The following is a 16,236-nucleotide window of genomic DNA, read 5'->3' as shown; positions in this document are numbered from 1 at the left end:
AGATGGGAGACAACATTAAGGTGGTGCTTTACTTATTAAATGTGCAAATCCGTGAGTTGTAAAACCTTTTACACGTATTATCCTCTTAGTAGCACTGTGGTCCAACAGGGATTCATTGGAACATCGGGCATGAATGGGTTTGAAGGACATTCTTAAATTCAGAAAGGCAAAATATCAGTTGAGTTTGAGGGAGGCGTGTGCGTTTAAACTTTCTGGACAACATCATGAATTATAAAATGCGGGAATGTTTTGAAATTTCGAAATTGCTAAGTCAGGAATACAAGTAGCGGATCACAGACAGAGGTTATGAATTTATTAAAGGAGGGGCGTAAACACAGTTGTTCACGCGACCTTCTGGATTTTTCTTTAGTGCCACTGTCGGAGAGTAAGGCCTGGGTGAGCGATGTAGCTTTCAATGTTGTGTTGGATGGATGGTGCGAAGGAGAGAAGGAACATTCCATTTTAGATCTATTTGGCAGTGACACATTGGGCCTCATTCCGACCCTGGCGTTAACCAAGGCGCTATTAGCGCCTTGGTTGACGCCGTTATCATTCCGACTCCGCCATGGTGAATGGCGGAATTACCGCCCCATTCCAAGGTTGGCGGGGTCGGTAATTCCCCATTCACCATGGGCCCTTCCCCATTCCCATTTTTGCCCCATAGGGCTCAATGGGAATGGGGAAGGTGCTAATTACAGCACCGTAAATTACGGTGCCGTAATTAGCTCCAAGGTCCCTTTGCGGGGTGGTTTTTTAACGCCTGCAAAAACAGGTGTTAAGTTCCAACCCGCAAAGGGAACTCGGAATAGGGTGCTAAGGGTTTAACGGCACCGGTCTCGTTACCGGTGACCGTTAACCCTTACCGCCCGACTCGGAATGAGGCCCATTATCAGTATTGGTGAGTTCATTCAAAACTAACAATGCATGTTGAGTTTTACATGTCCTGCATCAGAGGGATACATAGAGGCTAGTGGGGGTATAGCTTCTGAAACAGGGCATTTCAGTCATGTGGCTTGTACAATTCCTGTACAGTATTGCTAACAAGATAAATCAAGTGCAAATTGAAGCAGTGAGGTGAAGCATATGTTGGTGGGAATCTGGCAGCTTATCCCACTATCCTCTTCCTCATGTCCCACACTTGATTAGACAGTTAGAGGGTAACGTCCTTCTGGACTGTTTAAGTCAATATTTCAAGCCTGATATGAGCCTATCGTGTTTAGTGCAGCACTTCATCACCTGCTGACATACATTCACATAGCAACAGTAAAACCACCAAGCATCACCATTACCAAAGGAATTATTTTGGTAACTGTGCTCCTGGACTGGCTTCTTCCCATTGATCGAGTGGCATCACCCCATCCTCATTTCCTGCAGGAATCGCAGGGTGTCCTTGACTGGGAGCTCCCTACACATCAAAACCACTGTAAACACTGCACCATGTGCATGGCACCTTCTACCACCCATGCAGCACACCCACAGATACATAAAACAAATAACAGAAACCTTATATACATCTGTCTCATAACCTTAGGCATGACACCCACTAAGACATCCCTGAGCCCTTAAGTAGGCTTCAATTATTCAGCGAAAATGTGTGGGTTAACTCAGAAATGCTCACATTTTACGAGTGAGTTTGTTGCCTACTGGCCATGTTGAAGTCCAAGTTGAAGCATTGTTGTGAAACATATCTTGTTGAGACTCATTTGTCCAGTGAACTTGCTGCAGGTATCTGTGTGTAAACCACAGGTCACAGGCACACATCCTGCTGGACCCCACTAAGGCCCTCATCGTTCTGAGATTGAACCCAGGATTACCTTTCAGATGACTGTTAGTAACAGCCATCTACAGCTGCAATCTTGCAGCATTAAGAAGAATATGATTATTTTCATAATACCTATATGGTTGCATGTTGCCTGCGGAGAAACAATTGGAGGTGTTGGCAGACACAGCTTGCAAACCAGCCACACATACATTTACACACACTCAGAGGCCAGCAACATTCGGTGGACAAGCCTACAGGGGTATGCAGCATGTGTGGCAAGCCAGTTCCACTGTGACTCTGAAAGGCACGTAGGGTTGGAGCAGGGTTAGCCATGTGTTACATCAGCCGATAAAATGCTGGCAGTGCAAGTTAAGGGTCTTCTGCATGACAGACTAGCATCTTTGGGGAAACAATCAACTAAATGTCTGGCTTATGTCTGAGGCAGTGTTGGATCATGTATTGACAAATATCAGACTCACCTGTACATTTTTGGCCATTTTGGGGAAGGATCAGTCACAGGTTAGAATAGCATCTCAAAAGGACTAGTAGTCCTGGGGTACAATTTGACAGATGTACAACCCGAGTCTAAAAGAATGGTAGGGATTGAGTGTCGTCAAAACATTCTGGATATCAGACTGACTCTGTCCTACTCTATAATCCTTTTGGTGGTGAATGTCTGCAATGACCTCCACATTGAATATTGCATTTTCTGACTTCTAATCAAAGGTAGCACCTGATATGCATGACTAAGATTGATGCTGTCCTTCTGCTTCTGTGGTGCATGTCTACCATGAAGTAGCACAATTACTCACTTAGAATGTAATTCAGAAGGATGAAAGTGTACGCCATGCTACACATATTCAAATGCATGATCTGCAGCCTACACCAAGCTCTCAACAGCATACAGATTGACAGACTGCAATATCTACCCCACTGCAGTGTTTAATGTGCTCTCTTATGAATAACAGCACTGATGATTTTACTCTTGTTAACCCAACATTTAAAGCCACATATCCACCCTTCCAACCCTCATCCGATTTCTCCATTCCTGAAATCTCTTCATCCTTTTATGTTAGCATATCAGAGTGTTTTTTTTGGTCTTTGATTACATAAATTGATTCTGGACCAAACCAAACTCCATTAACATGCCTTGTACATTTATAGGTAGGTAGCTGCTTTTGGCAGAATCAAGCTATGTAGTAGGTTTGCAGAGACACTCAAAAACCCAAACAACACTTGAATCTTTGTGGGATCTAGTAAACTACCCTTTGAAAGGATCACACAGGCCATGCCAACAGTCTGTCATATATCAGACTTTGCAAGCAAACTCCATCCTCATCCAGGACCTTCAGACTATACATTTTACAGGAACCTGCCTGGCTTATCTCCATCACATCTTAGATGTACTCATCCCAAATAGCTATAGCATCCTAAGTAAAGACACTCCCTATATGTAGGGAGTTGAGCCACTTTCAGAGGTAACATCTATGCCACTGAGTGATGTTAGTTTTAGAAGTTCTCAATATGTGACATATTGAAACTATTGAAATTAATGGAAGTGTAGTAAGAAATGTACTGGTTATTAAACATTATGTTTAATGATTATTGCTATGCTTCTTCAAATTACCTAGAACCTGCAAAATGCAAATGGTTTAGGAAGCTGGTCAGAACACCTAGACATGATAAAGGAGCCAGCCATGAACCAACTAGCTAGAGGATTATTTCCTTAATAGAAGCCAGATTCAAACAATATTCTGTCATTGTCACATGTGGGCTTTCTTCTAGGTTTCTGAACTGAAGTATTAATTCATTATTTCAAAATATTATATTCAGGCTTCTGCATTTACCTATAAACAACATCATATAACTCCATAAACCATTGAACTACATGACATCACATGATGGCATAAAACAATTACAATTACATTTAATTTCCTTGAAAAGAAAGCCTGTTTAACAAAAAGGACGCATATACAAGAATTGACAATCATGTCTCAAGGTTTTGCCCTGGTGATCCAGTAATCTCGGAGGCCTGCCATCCTGCCATCCACTATTATTGGTAATCAATGACTTTAAGTTGAACCTTCTCATAGCATGGTGTCACTAGACCGGTAGCTTTATAAATCATTGACTAAACACAAAAGAGAAAATATAAATAGACGTTATTGGTGGACAGCAAATTCAGTAAGAATAACTACTTTTTTATCAATATAAACACTGATGATGTGAAGACAAATTCTCCACACAACCATTTAAGGTGTCAGGTGTGGTGCACAATCACTGTCTTCACTAAAGGTTCACTTAATCACTTAAGGTTTTCCTCACCACGCCTCCCTCACATTTAAGGTTTTCCTCACCACGCCTCCCTCACATTTAAAGTACTGCCAAGCTTTGAACATATAAACAGTTCGAACGTTTGTGCTCACATGGAGCTCCTATCCCATGCTCCCTCGCAGCAGCACTATTAACGTTCCTTGCATCCTAAGTAGACAGACTTCCCTGCCAGGTGTTTTAGTCAAATAACGTGTCTGTTTTAATTGTAGGCCATAATTAGACTATTTCAGACAAACAAAAAATGCACTTAAATAAAGGGAGCACTGGCAAATAGTTTGAACCCAGCTCTTGTTGGGCTGCACATACAGCGTCCCAGCCAGGCAAAACGTTTCAGGTTGTGGAAGACCTATTGGAGAGCAACCTTGTGGGAGCAGAGTGAAGGGTGTGCCACAGAGAGGGTAGACCCTGGCCTCATTATGAGTGACCCGGTCCGGAAATAATGGTGCTGGTAACAATGTTAGTGGCACCTTTTTCAGAGTGGGTCCTTCCGAATGGTAGGCTTGACATGCCGGTAGTTCAGGCCCCTACCTGCAGACAATTCACTGAAGCACTGGCATTGTAAACAATGGGGCCGGTGCTTCAGTGTTCCCATTCCCATGGAGTCCTCTGGGACTTGGATAACCCAGACATGTTGGTGGACCCATATAGTAGGCACTTGAACTGTCTAATGGGTAGAGTTGACCCTATGGAATCAAAAATGATTAGAGACAGATTTGTCATAAGAACTGGTTTACTGTAGCCTTAACTGACCTGAAAAAGAGAGCAGCAGAATGGACATGGGCAAAAAACAAATCCGACATGAATAAGCCAGCCTGGAAACTGGAGGAAAAAAAACTATAAACAGAAAATGTATGAAACAAAAAAGATTTTCTTTAACAATCAAATTGAAAGTGCTAAGAATAATACAATGAAACTCTTTGAATTCTTTAGGAAATCTGAAAAGCCCAATGTACAACTATTTGTTCCCTTTAAAAAGCATTGTTGTAGGGTGCAGCAGGCCTTACTAAAATCATCAATGATCTAAGAATGGGATGCACAAACTGAAACACTGGAGGTTTAGGAAAGCAAAGAAGATGGAGAAAACACTTAAGAATATGTGGCTCACCTCCTGCCCGGGCAATGTCATTCCGTCCAAACCTATTCTGAGGAATACAAAATCCTTTACCCCCTTTCTTGTGTGATTTGGCAACACATCCTTAACCCATAATTTGGTCCCTTACATGTTTAAAGTTGTTGTGGTAAACCTAGAATGCTCAGGTATTCTCCACCGAAGACAATCCAGTATTTGGGCAAAACACAGGAAAGAAAACGCCCTGTTGGATCTTCAAACGCAAATGTTAGACACCATGGACCAAAGCAAGACTGGGCTGATAATATTATTAGACTTATCTGCAGCATTTGATCTATTAGATTATGAACGCCTGCTGAAAACACTAGCAACCACAGGTAACTGTTAAAAGGATGTTACAGACTGGATCTTCTCAATTTGAGCAACCGAAGGTCCTGAGTGTGTTGGGGAACTGCTGCCTCTGAACCAGCTCAAATGCATTGTGGAGTTCTGCAGGGTGCGTGCTTGTCTCCTGCTACATATAGGGGTACAGTTTACCAATTATGTGGATGATATTCAACTTCTGATGGAATTAAGCAGTAACTATATCAGAGACTCAGACAGGTTATCAAATATTTATGATTCCGTAAAGAACTGGATGTCAACAAACTGGACGTCTTTAAACAGTGCTAAAATTGAACTCATGCTCTTCGGATCAGGGCAAGCTAGGGCAAAATTGGACACCAAATACGCCAACCTTGATGTTGAGTGTATTTGTGTCCATGTATTGGATAAGGTGAAGACCCTTGATGTCTTCTTAGAGGCCTACGTTGGAGCAGATAGACATGTGGATGAAGCTCTCAGTATCAATTGAGAGTGTTAGAAGTTAAACCTTTCTTGACCCACAAGCATTGTGAAACCCTGATTAGAGACATTGGGCCTCATTACGACCCTGGCAGAACGGGTTAAATGGACTGCAAAAGGTGACGGCGCCGTTCAACCCGTTCCGCCACATTACGAGGTCCCCTCGTGGGACACGGTAAGCACACTTTGGAAAAACAGGCAAGCTTACCGGGTCCTGTGAGGGGAAGAGGGAGCAAACAACGGGCCATCTCGTTGTTTGCTCCCTCTCCCATTCCCATTCAGCCCTATGGAGGACCGTGTCGGAATGGCCCGGTAAGTCCTCATTCTGAGGACCCGGACACGGATGCGATTTCGGCGGCAGAAATGCCGCCAATAGCGGCATGGCTACCGGCCAAACTCGTAATGAGGGCCATTATTATGCCCAGAATAGACTATTGTAATGCACTCTTAAATGGTGCAAGTAATGATTGTGTCCATAAGCTCCAGATGGTAAAAATTGAGGCAGTTCTGATAGTAAAATTCATAGAAGAGAGCATATCTCCAGCACCAGGAAAGATCTGCACTGGTTTCCAGTGGCCGCAAGAGTGTGTTTTAAGGTGACCACCTTGACCTGCAAGTGCGTCTATGGAAATTCACCATCCTATCTAAAGCAGAGTCTAAAGTAATATGAACCAAGCAGACCCTTGTGCTCAAGTAGCACCTGATACCTAGTTAACCCTGTAGTTAAGCAAGTAAGGAGGAATGGTCGGTCCTTCCTGGTTCAGGTGGCTCAGGCCTTGAGCATCTTACCCATGGACCTGTGCCAGGAAGAAAAACCTGCTGGCCTTCCCGAAAATGCCTAAAAAACCTATTATGTGAGTAAAAGGTTTCTCTAAACTGACCTTAGTGTCATGTCCTGTCTCCTGAAATGTCCCTGTGTTGATGTGTGCCCTGATGCCTGTGGCCTTTGGCCCGTGACAAATAAACAAATGCTAAATAAATAAAAGTATTAATGTTGCAGTTTCAGGGGTTATAGATAGGGCAACATCATAGGCCCAGTGTTTAGTTGTTGTATTATTAGTATGTATTGATGTGTGACATGGGGAAAGAGCAGGCATAGGTGGAAGATGGAGTCATTGAGGTACTGTTGTAGAAGCGAGGCCAGTGTGGAAAAAGTGACCAAAGTAAGGTCATATTGGATGTTGAGGACTAGCACACAATGAACAGACAAGTTCAGCTCCAAAAACAAATCCCTTTTCCCATTCCCCAGGGGAGAAGCTGAGGTCAGAGACACCCATGGTGCATAGATAAGCACTAATTGTATCCAGCTATGGGGCCTGGACGTGATGGGAATGGAATGTTAGTTGGTAAAAGAGCAGGAAGAGATGCGTCCTTTGAAGAACAAATTCATGAGAATAGGGTATGAGGCTCACTGAAACCAATAAGCTAGGCACAGATTTATAACATTACTGCCTTCACTCCAGGGCGTCCATACCATATGAATTACACTTAGACACATCATTTAAGTGAACAAATCCTCAAAATTCAGACTCATGAGCAGTGCACTGTCCCGTCATTCCTAAGCACCTGGGGTTTGGAGGAGATAAGGAGGGAACGGCTTGTGATTCGGGACATGAGGAGCAGAGGTGATGCCAATACATTAAGTACACGTTTGTGGGTGCAGCTCATGTGCGCCATGACATCTGGGTTAATAAGGGAGTCTATTGTCTCATCAAAACCAGGGTTTGCCTCACCAAGATACTTTGATCATGTCTGGAACAGGTGGGTGCACATCATGTGATGGTCCCAAATTTACGAACATATTGATAAGAGCCTACCATATTCAGCTACCAATCATATACCTGGTTTAACAGTGACGATGTATGGGACCATGTGTCTTAGGGATGGGGGCTAGTGTAGATGTGGACAATCGGTCAAGGTACTATACAGGGGAATTAGTAGTTTCTATAGGTGATAGCCAATGATGGTGGTGGGATTACATTGTGCTTATTATTATGCATAGTATTTAATTTGCAGTTCTTTTGCTACATAATGTGTACCGTCTTGAGATAAAATGAGTTCTGTGTCAGTTTGGTACTACGGAAACCATCTGAGACCCCTTTTGCATGTAATAAACCTTGATTTTCCCTTGCAAAGAGGTGCAGTGATTATTTTTGTCGTTGGAATTTTTTTATTCTACGGTTTTGGGCTACCATCCTCTAACTCTCTTAAGGCTGTTTTCTTTTTTCTCTGGTTCAAAAGCTCAAATAAGGTCATATAAGGGTAAAACGAAGCAAAATACAGAAACTCATGTCAGATGACATCCCAACCCTCATTCCTTTAATGAAAGACCTGTTATCCATTCAGGAAACATTCTGATAACTGATGCTTGGATTCAGATGGTGTTTCTCGATTTGCTAAAACATTTTCTTAAAGGCCATACCTCCAGGCTTCTTACGTGCATATCTGCAAGATGTTGCTTTTTATTTTGTACGAGTTACTATTTCCCAACAGTACTGTTTTCATCCTATTAATAAAATACAAGTCTTATTATGACTCTGTGGCTTTGATAGCCGAGGGGATATGCCACTTGGTGTGCTGGACGTACCCTTTTCATCTGGTAGGTGTGTGCCATAGGTTTCCTCACTCACCCCCACATGGAATCAGTGCTCTTTCACTTTTTCATGTTTTCATCTTTTCCTTTTTGTTGTTTTCATTTGTATCTTCTTTTTGCTTCCAAATATTATTCTAAGATTATGGGGTTGAGCCTTGAGAGCACTGTGTGCACTAACCAAAACAGACAGTATCCAAAGATTGCCTTGCATAATCACAGACACTTGGCAGGTGGTCACTTGGCATTCAATGAAATGAGACAGAAAGGTAGGACACAGAGAGGTTCAAATCCAGCTTCCTACGTGGCTCCCTTCGAGTATCTACCTACATGTAATAGAATCTTAATGTGAATCGTTTGTTTTCTTTTGTAGTTGTGTTTTCTGTTTAAAAAAACCCAACAAGACACATTTCACTCAAACAATGAGACTGATTTACAGAAGCGTTTCTCAGGAAAACACTTTATACATCAGCCCAACATGTTTTAATTGCAGGCAATTTGATGTAATCAAATTTAACATGAAAAGCAACTGGAGAGATTTTGACCCAGCTTAAAAACGCATCTCTTTCTTTTCAAAGTCCATTTCCATTACTGCACTGCTCAGGCAAGGCATATGCTTAAACAGAGCACAGTACATCACTCTGTACCAGACTCCATGGCATTCAGTGCCTCTATACAGTATGGCTGTAGATATTGTGACATTTTGAAAATGGAGAGGAGAGAATAGTTGACCTTTGGTGGCTCAATGATAAGAATAAACCTGATGCGTGCACAATTGGTGGCTCACCAAGGCACAGAGTATTTTATCATAGCAAAAGGTGCATCACGTGTTGGCCGATCTTACACATGTGTTCATCACTTGTTTATTGCATTATCCTGCAATATGCAGTATCCAGTATGCACACCAGTTTAATTAGGTTGATACTCAAACTGCTTCCCTTGGTTCATTAAGGTTCGATCTGTTTGTTGAAGTTGTACACCTAAATGTATTTATCATTTATTTAACCCATTGCTGTGTTATTCCAGTCGTTTCATATCGCAAGGTATGGCGATGTCAAGAGTCTTCATAGTGTTGAGATGTAGAATAACTAGTAAATACGTATTGTCTGTCATGTCTCATGCCTCATGTAATTATCTGCACTGTGAGAGGTTTAGCATATCAACTGGTGAAGGTAGTGAAGCACCTGGGCCCTTCACTAGTTGAATGAACCCCCCATGGAATCCATGTCACCTCTCAGGAGTAGCTCCTGTTTGTTCTTGTGAGTGCACACCCTGAGGTTTCTAAGCTACTGCTTGGAGGATGATACTGAGTCCGAGGTCCTCCTCCAAGACTCGGATGCAGCAGTCTGCTGTAGGTTACATAGATGCTGCAGTGAAGAACTGGGAGGATAGATCAGGGGCAACACGTTTGTCTTGAAAGCAATCCGGGTCCTGCACTTAGAGACTGGTCTACAGTATCAGATGCATTATACAAGATTAATTCATTAATACAGGATGTATTTTTATCAAAGAAGCACTGAACATGTGTGCACTTTAAGGACCTAATTCACAGAAGCATTTTATAATGGCGAAACTCCAATTGGAACACGCTCTGTGAATAAAGGCCTAAGGCTTTAGATAATGATCCAGAAAGCACAGTGCATGGATGTTTTTGTGCAAACAATACACTATGCCTTCCCTGTTTTTGCTATTGTAATTATAGGTCAGTGACGCCCTTGAAACATTGCTTGAGTGTTCCCATTTAACATTCTGTGGGCAATTTGAGCCAGCACATTCAGCAGACTGCTCAGCACACAACATTCCGAGGCTAGAGGCAGTCAATCCCCATGAACCAAGCATATTGTTATATTATCAATGGTTCTACATGATATTTCCTCATATTCACGACCAAACACAAAAAAGACAGATTTTTTTCAGTCGTTTTTGGTGCAACCCTCAATATGCCGAAATATCACATTCCATGACCTCCCAATCCAACCCTGATGCAAATTATTCCCCCGTCCACCAACCTGCCCCCACACTGGCATGGTTTTTTTGTAAATAGGGGGGTTCACCCACATAGCCCCTTTTCCAATGCCCCTCCACAAAGCTTTTCTCCTGTCCCACCTCCCACCACAAACACACTAACAGGCATTCAAACACACACACACACACATATATGTACCCGCCCTCACCCACTCCCCAAACTTTACTCACACAAACAAACATGAACACCCACCCACCCAGACACACACAAGACTCACAAAAACAAAACACTTAACTGAGGCACCCGCGTCTGCCCTCCTCTGACCCACCCAGTCTGTCAGCCCCTGCCCGCCATTATGTGTGTCGCAGGGGCCTGCCAGTTCGGTTTAGAAAGACTGCTCAGAGCAGTCACTGAGCAGTCAGTCTAAATCTGGCTTTTTAGAAATCGATGTTAGCCAATTGATTTCCTCATTTGGTACCATTATCAATAGGCCCGTTCCTGTGTACCAGCAGTCATATCCCTGTGACAGCAAAGGGGGATTCATATATGATCAAAAGTCCTCTCCATACTTAAATTAAGGTGTATGGAAACAGCAGAGTGAGCAGTGCCCGCCAGGAAGCATATAACACTTAACAGCTTGTAATATAAACACATAACGCTATTATATGTATCGACCATGTATTCTCTTAATGTATGACACATGTATGATGGTTGATTCATTCCCCTGAGAGAGCAATTCAGATTACAATAGCTTTATAGATCCCGTAGAGGTTGATATGGCGCCCCATCCATCATTAAACCATCAAGCACCTCAGGGCATATGATACCCATCATGACCCTCGGATTGGTTATTTATGAACAGCATGTCTGTTAATCAATAAAAACCTCAAAGGGTCAAAGGTGCATATAGATTGCCATCATGGCATGCTGCTTATAGCCTAAAACGTTACAGGTTAAGCAGTGGCAGACTGATTGTTGCTGTTTGTCCTGTCAAAATGTGGCTCTTCTTAATCATTTATGATTATCAGCATATCCCAAGGACAGTTCGCATGCGCACTCTGAAGTTGCATAGCTACTGTAGATTATCAGTGCTCTTTCAGTCAGTCAGAGGGACCGATCTCAGTCATGTGTAAATCATCCAGACCAGCAAAGCTTCAGTACGAATGAATGATTTATCAGTCTAACCTTGCCTCCACTTCCACTTCCAGCCTTCTTATTAACACAGGCTTCTGTTCTCAGCGTCCATCACATGCTATGAATGCATCTTGCTAAGCATCACAGAAAGCTGACTTGTCTATCTTATGCAGTGGCAGCAGCTGGGTGCCTTTGGAAGAAAGAGATGTAATGAAGGAACATTGAGGAGAAGCTGCTTTCTAACCCTACTGGCTGCTCTAATGTGCATGTTAGTAGTGACCATGGCATCATGGAGTTTATATGTGCTGGCTTATATTGTTTGTGCTGACAACGAATACAATGTGTGAACCATGACACGCTTATTCACCGAGGTTAGTCTATATGAAACTTGAATCCAACCAAAAATATTAAAACGTATGTATTGAACAACATTGATGTTATTGACCATCCAACATGATTAAATCCACATATTAATGGCTTCATTATAAGTTCTGCTGAAAAGGTCAAACAGTTACTATTGTAGAATGCTACTTGTTTTATCCTGTCACACAGTTATATGTTTGGGCTCTGAAAAGCTGCTTGCCTATCAGAGGAGATATTTCCTGAGGCAATGGCCCCGTTGAAATGATCAAATTCACTAATCTTTGCCTATCCAAAATGGAGTCTGATGTAACTCCGAAATAGGAAATAGCCATTACTCTAAATCGGGTAGTCAAATACTGTTACCACAGACAAAAACATGAATTCAGTTTGGGGTATCTGCACAGCGAATCACGTCAACCTTGTAATGAAGTGCATGTAGTGTTAATGTAGCCGAGTGTGAGCTTCATTTCACAAATACGAATTGGTTGGTTCAAAAAGCAACTACGAATATTATGTAATGTTTCATTCTTTTTTTAAGCAAAACTCTGCTTCATTTGACAGCATTGATTCGATACATCAATGTAGACACTGAAGTAATATTTTCTTTGGAGTGCTTGCAGCCATGGATATTATATGTTGTGGTTTTCTTGGAATGCATTTGCTGAAGGTATTGGGGGTCAAAATTGTGATTTGTTTACCAGGAGCAAAAAGCAACTGCTGGGTATTGGGCACAATCAGTTGGGCAAGAGCTACCAGTGGAGAACCAGGAGCTAGCACGTAGCGCACCGCAAATCTAACTTTGCACAAGATGTAAACTTTGTCCATTTTAGATTATCCAATATGCTCTGAATGTTCCTTATGTGAGTTTATTTATTCTCCCCGACCTACATTCCCAAAAATACACAGTTAATATCACATAGATACGTTTGTATGGCCCCATTTGCCACAGAAGTCAAAAATAGCTCCTGGTAGTTGTTGGTTTCAAGCTAACAAGGCTCTGCTTGGTTGTAACCAGGAGCTAAATAGCTCCCAGCTCCTGATAATTTCGAACGCATGCCTGCAACAGAGAAAATAACATTGTGAATCAACTCACATATTTCTGTTATTTACAATGAACATATTGCTATAGCTAAGCTAATTCCTAGTAGTGTGTTCCTAGACACCAAGAATTGTGTTAGAAAGTGATGGACCTTCAGTTCAGTGAGAGAATGGGGTGAACCCAGAAGAACGGGCATCATTACTCAGCCAGTACACTAGTTGCGTTAGAAATATACATTTGAGAATATTGGTCTGTTAATGGCCCTTTGCACCACGTAATGTCTAAAGAGTGCACCTTAGAAAGGGTTTTGGTGAGTAGAGTATTTCTTTGCACTGATTGTTTTTTGTTATGTTTTCTGCATTATCAGCCAATTAAGAGTTGTTTTTATGGAAGTGAGGACAATCAGTAGCGGGACGGCAAGGAGGTTCTGTTTCTGTGTTTGATGCATGCACACTGTTCAGAGGCCTGTGAGCTGGCGCCTGGAGGAGTGTGTGCATCATATCGGCCCTGTAGTCCCATGTCTTTCAATGGGGAAACCTGGTTGGCTGTGCAGAATACTCTGGCGGCCCGTTGCCAGGGCTCCTCTGAGCCAACTCAGGGCAGCATGAGGCATCTGAGTAAGTTCTGGGGCCTTGTAACCATCATCTCCCAACTCCTTCCTTGCACCTCCATTTCATGTGTGGAGCTGCGCATTTCTGCTCCTCGCCAATCTCTGTGTTGCCAAGATGCCTCGGTTTAACGGCACACGTTATAAATCGCCAATGTTATTATTACTACAAATCTCATGGGTAAAATTGTCCTTGCGGTCCTTCATCCCCTCATATTTTCCTACCGTTCTCCATTTACTCTTTATAGCACAAGATGGAGAGGTATTAGGAAGTTCTGGCCATGGGAAGCATACCACACTTCATGGGATATTGATCATGCCCATCAGCACAGCTGGATGCCGTGCTAACCCAGGCAGAAATGGGAATCACACAGCAAACCTGGGTTGCTGATTGAGGGAGAGAGACAGTGCATTGCTTCTGCTCGGTGAATCAACGAGAAGAATACTTGCCCTCCTAACCCCCAACAAACGCACCTTGAACCCACCTAACTCAAGTTCCTCCTCTGTATGTCCCTGCCACCTGGGTCCAGCCAGCATATAAACGGAGACCCCCGAGGTCACCATGCTTCTTCGTGGGCTACGGTACTATATAAGTGGTACACAACAGATGGGTGCAATTGAATCTCAGTGAGGAACGGCTCTCTTCCCTTCCCTGAGGTCCTGGAGCTCCCTAGACTACACTAGAGTGGGGCAAATTAAAACTGATGATCCCAGGATTGCCTAAGCTAGACATGAGCGACTTTTACGGTCCTGATGCTTTCTTTGCATTCATGGCCATTTACTCCAGTGTTTATGCTGGGAATTGCAATGTATGAGCATCCGAAGTGAAAAGAAGGACTATGGGCCTCATTACGACCCTGGCGGTAAGGGGTTTACGCCAGCGTTAGCTGCGCCGACCCCTTACCGCCAATTACGAGGTCCCTTAGCGCCATGGAGGTTTTAACACCCGCTTTTGGCGGGTGTTAAAATCCATGGCGCTAAGGGACCATGGAGTTAATTACGCCACCGTAATTTACGGTGGCGTAATTAACGCCTTCCCCACTCCCATTATGCCCTATGGGGCAAAAATGGGAATGGGGAAGGGTAAATGGGGATTGGGGACTTACCGCCCCGCCAAGGTCGGAATGGGGCGGTAAGTCCGCCAACCACCATGGTGTAAACGTAGTTTACGCCATGGTGGTAAAGTCACGGCCCAGGCGGTAACTTACCGCCTGGGTCGTAATGAGGCCCTATGGGTAGATGAAGGCTCACAGCTAACATGGCATCATTAACATAGCTTATTGAAAATACTGTCTATGCTTTAGGTAGCTCAGAGAAGTAAAACGATATTCATTTGAATGAAAAGGTGCCCCCTGACTAAATGCTCCTGGTCTGGAGATAGTGGGCCTGCTCCTAAAGATAGGATGCCCACAGCGGATCTAAATAAATATAACTGCATGTGCAATGTTTGCAGTCATACTACTGTGCCTACCGTGAGTGCAGTAAATAATAGTGGGTAGTATTATGCAACTAAATACTTTGCATTATTCTCCCCCAAAAATTAAATGCAAAGTAGACTTTTTCAGTGACCTTTCTCCCGAGCCTTCTTCCAATGGAACCTGGAAGGCTCGGGAGACAGCATTCCATAGGGGATGGTTGGCGGTGGCTGCGGATGGAGCTGGGAGCTGCTTTATGTTCTGGTAAAATAAAGAACCAGAAAACTCACCTACCGCGCCTGTGTGCACCTTTCAACTTTCACTCAATTTGTACCAAATAGGTACTTTGCAGATGTGTTTTTCGAGGTGGCAACTACTCACCATTGACTTGTACAGTGCACACTGACCACTGTCACAAGTGTATATATCCACAGAGCTTTATACTTAAGACTGTGGTGATACTCTGAACACTGGTGATCTTAATGCACCCTTTAGGTTTGCTGGATATATGCATTGTGTAACCTGCACCTTTTCACTATCACTGGGTACAATTCCCTAAAGAAAACGGTTGGATTGACCATGAGGTAGCTTGGGATTTAAACTTCCATGGTTAGAAGAATGGACATTTTTGGTTTGGACACATGTGTCTTTTGTTACGGTTTCTGCCATATTGACCAATTACTTGGTTTAAATGTTTACCAATCAGGAGAGAACATGTAGAGACTTGCGGTTTCCATGCACGTGTGTGAGCTCCACTCTGTCTCCTCATAGGTTGCACCTGGAGGAGCAGACACATATCCCTGGCCCTATTCTTCATGGGCTTCTAGTATGTAGACATGTTGCGATGCACCACTGCGAAGAGGTGGCAGCCCTGGAAGACAACCCGTACACTCCTGATGAATACATGAAGTGGTTTGTCTTGCTCAGGAAAAGATTCACTGATTAATGGATCGGGCATGCAGTTAACCCCCAAAGTGGCTCTGTACACAGGGTTGGTCACGCAGGGAGGTGTGCGTTCCATTGTATCCCTGTCCCTCAGTGCCATGACTCACTGCATGCTGTGGGCGGGGTCTTCCTGCAGCCGCAACGTTGGCACTAATTGCAAACAATAGTC

Source organism: Ambystoma mexicanum, chromosome 5q, assembly GCF_040938575.1.
Source record: "Ambystoma mexicanum isolate Mex_15411 chromosome 5q, UKY_AmexF1_1, whole genome shotgun sequence".
Classification (NCBI taxonomy): domain Eukaryota; kingdom Metazoa; phylum Chordata; class Amphibia; order Caudata; family Ambystomatidae; genus Ambystoma; species Ambystoma mexicanum.
Note: the sequence above shows the minus strand (reverse complement) of the source record.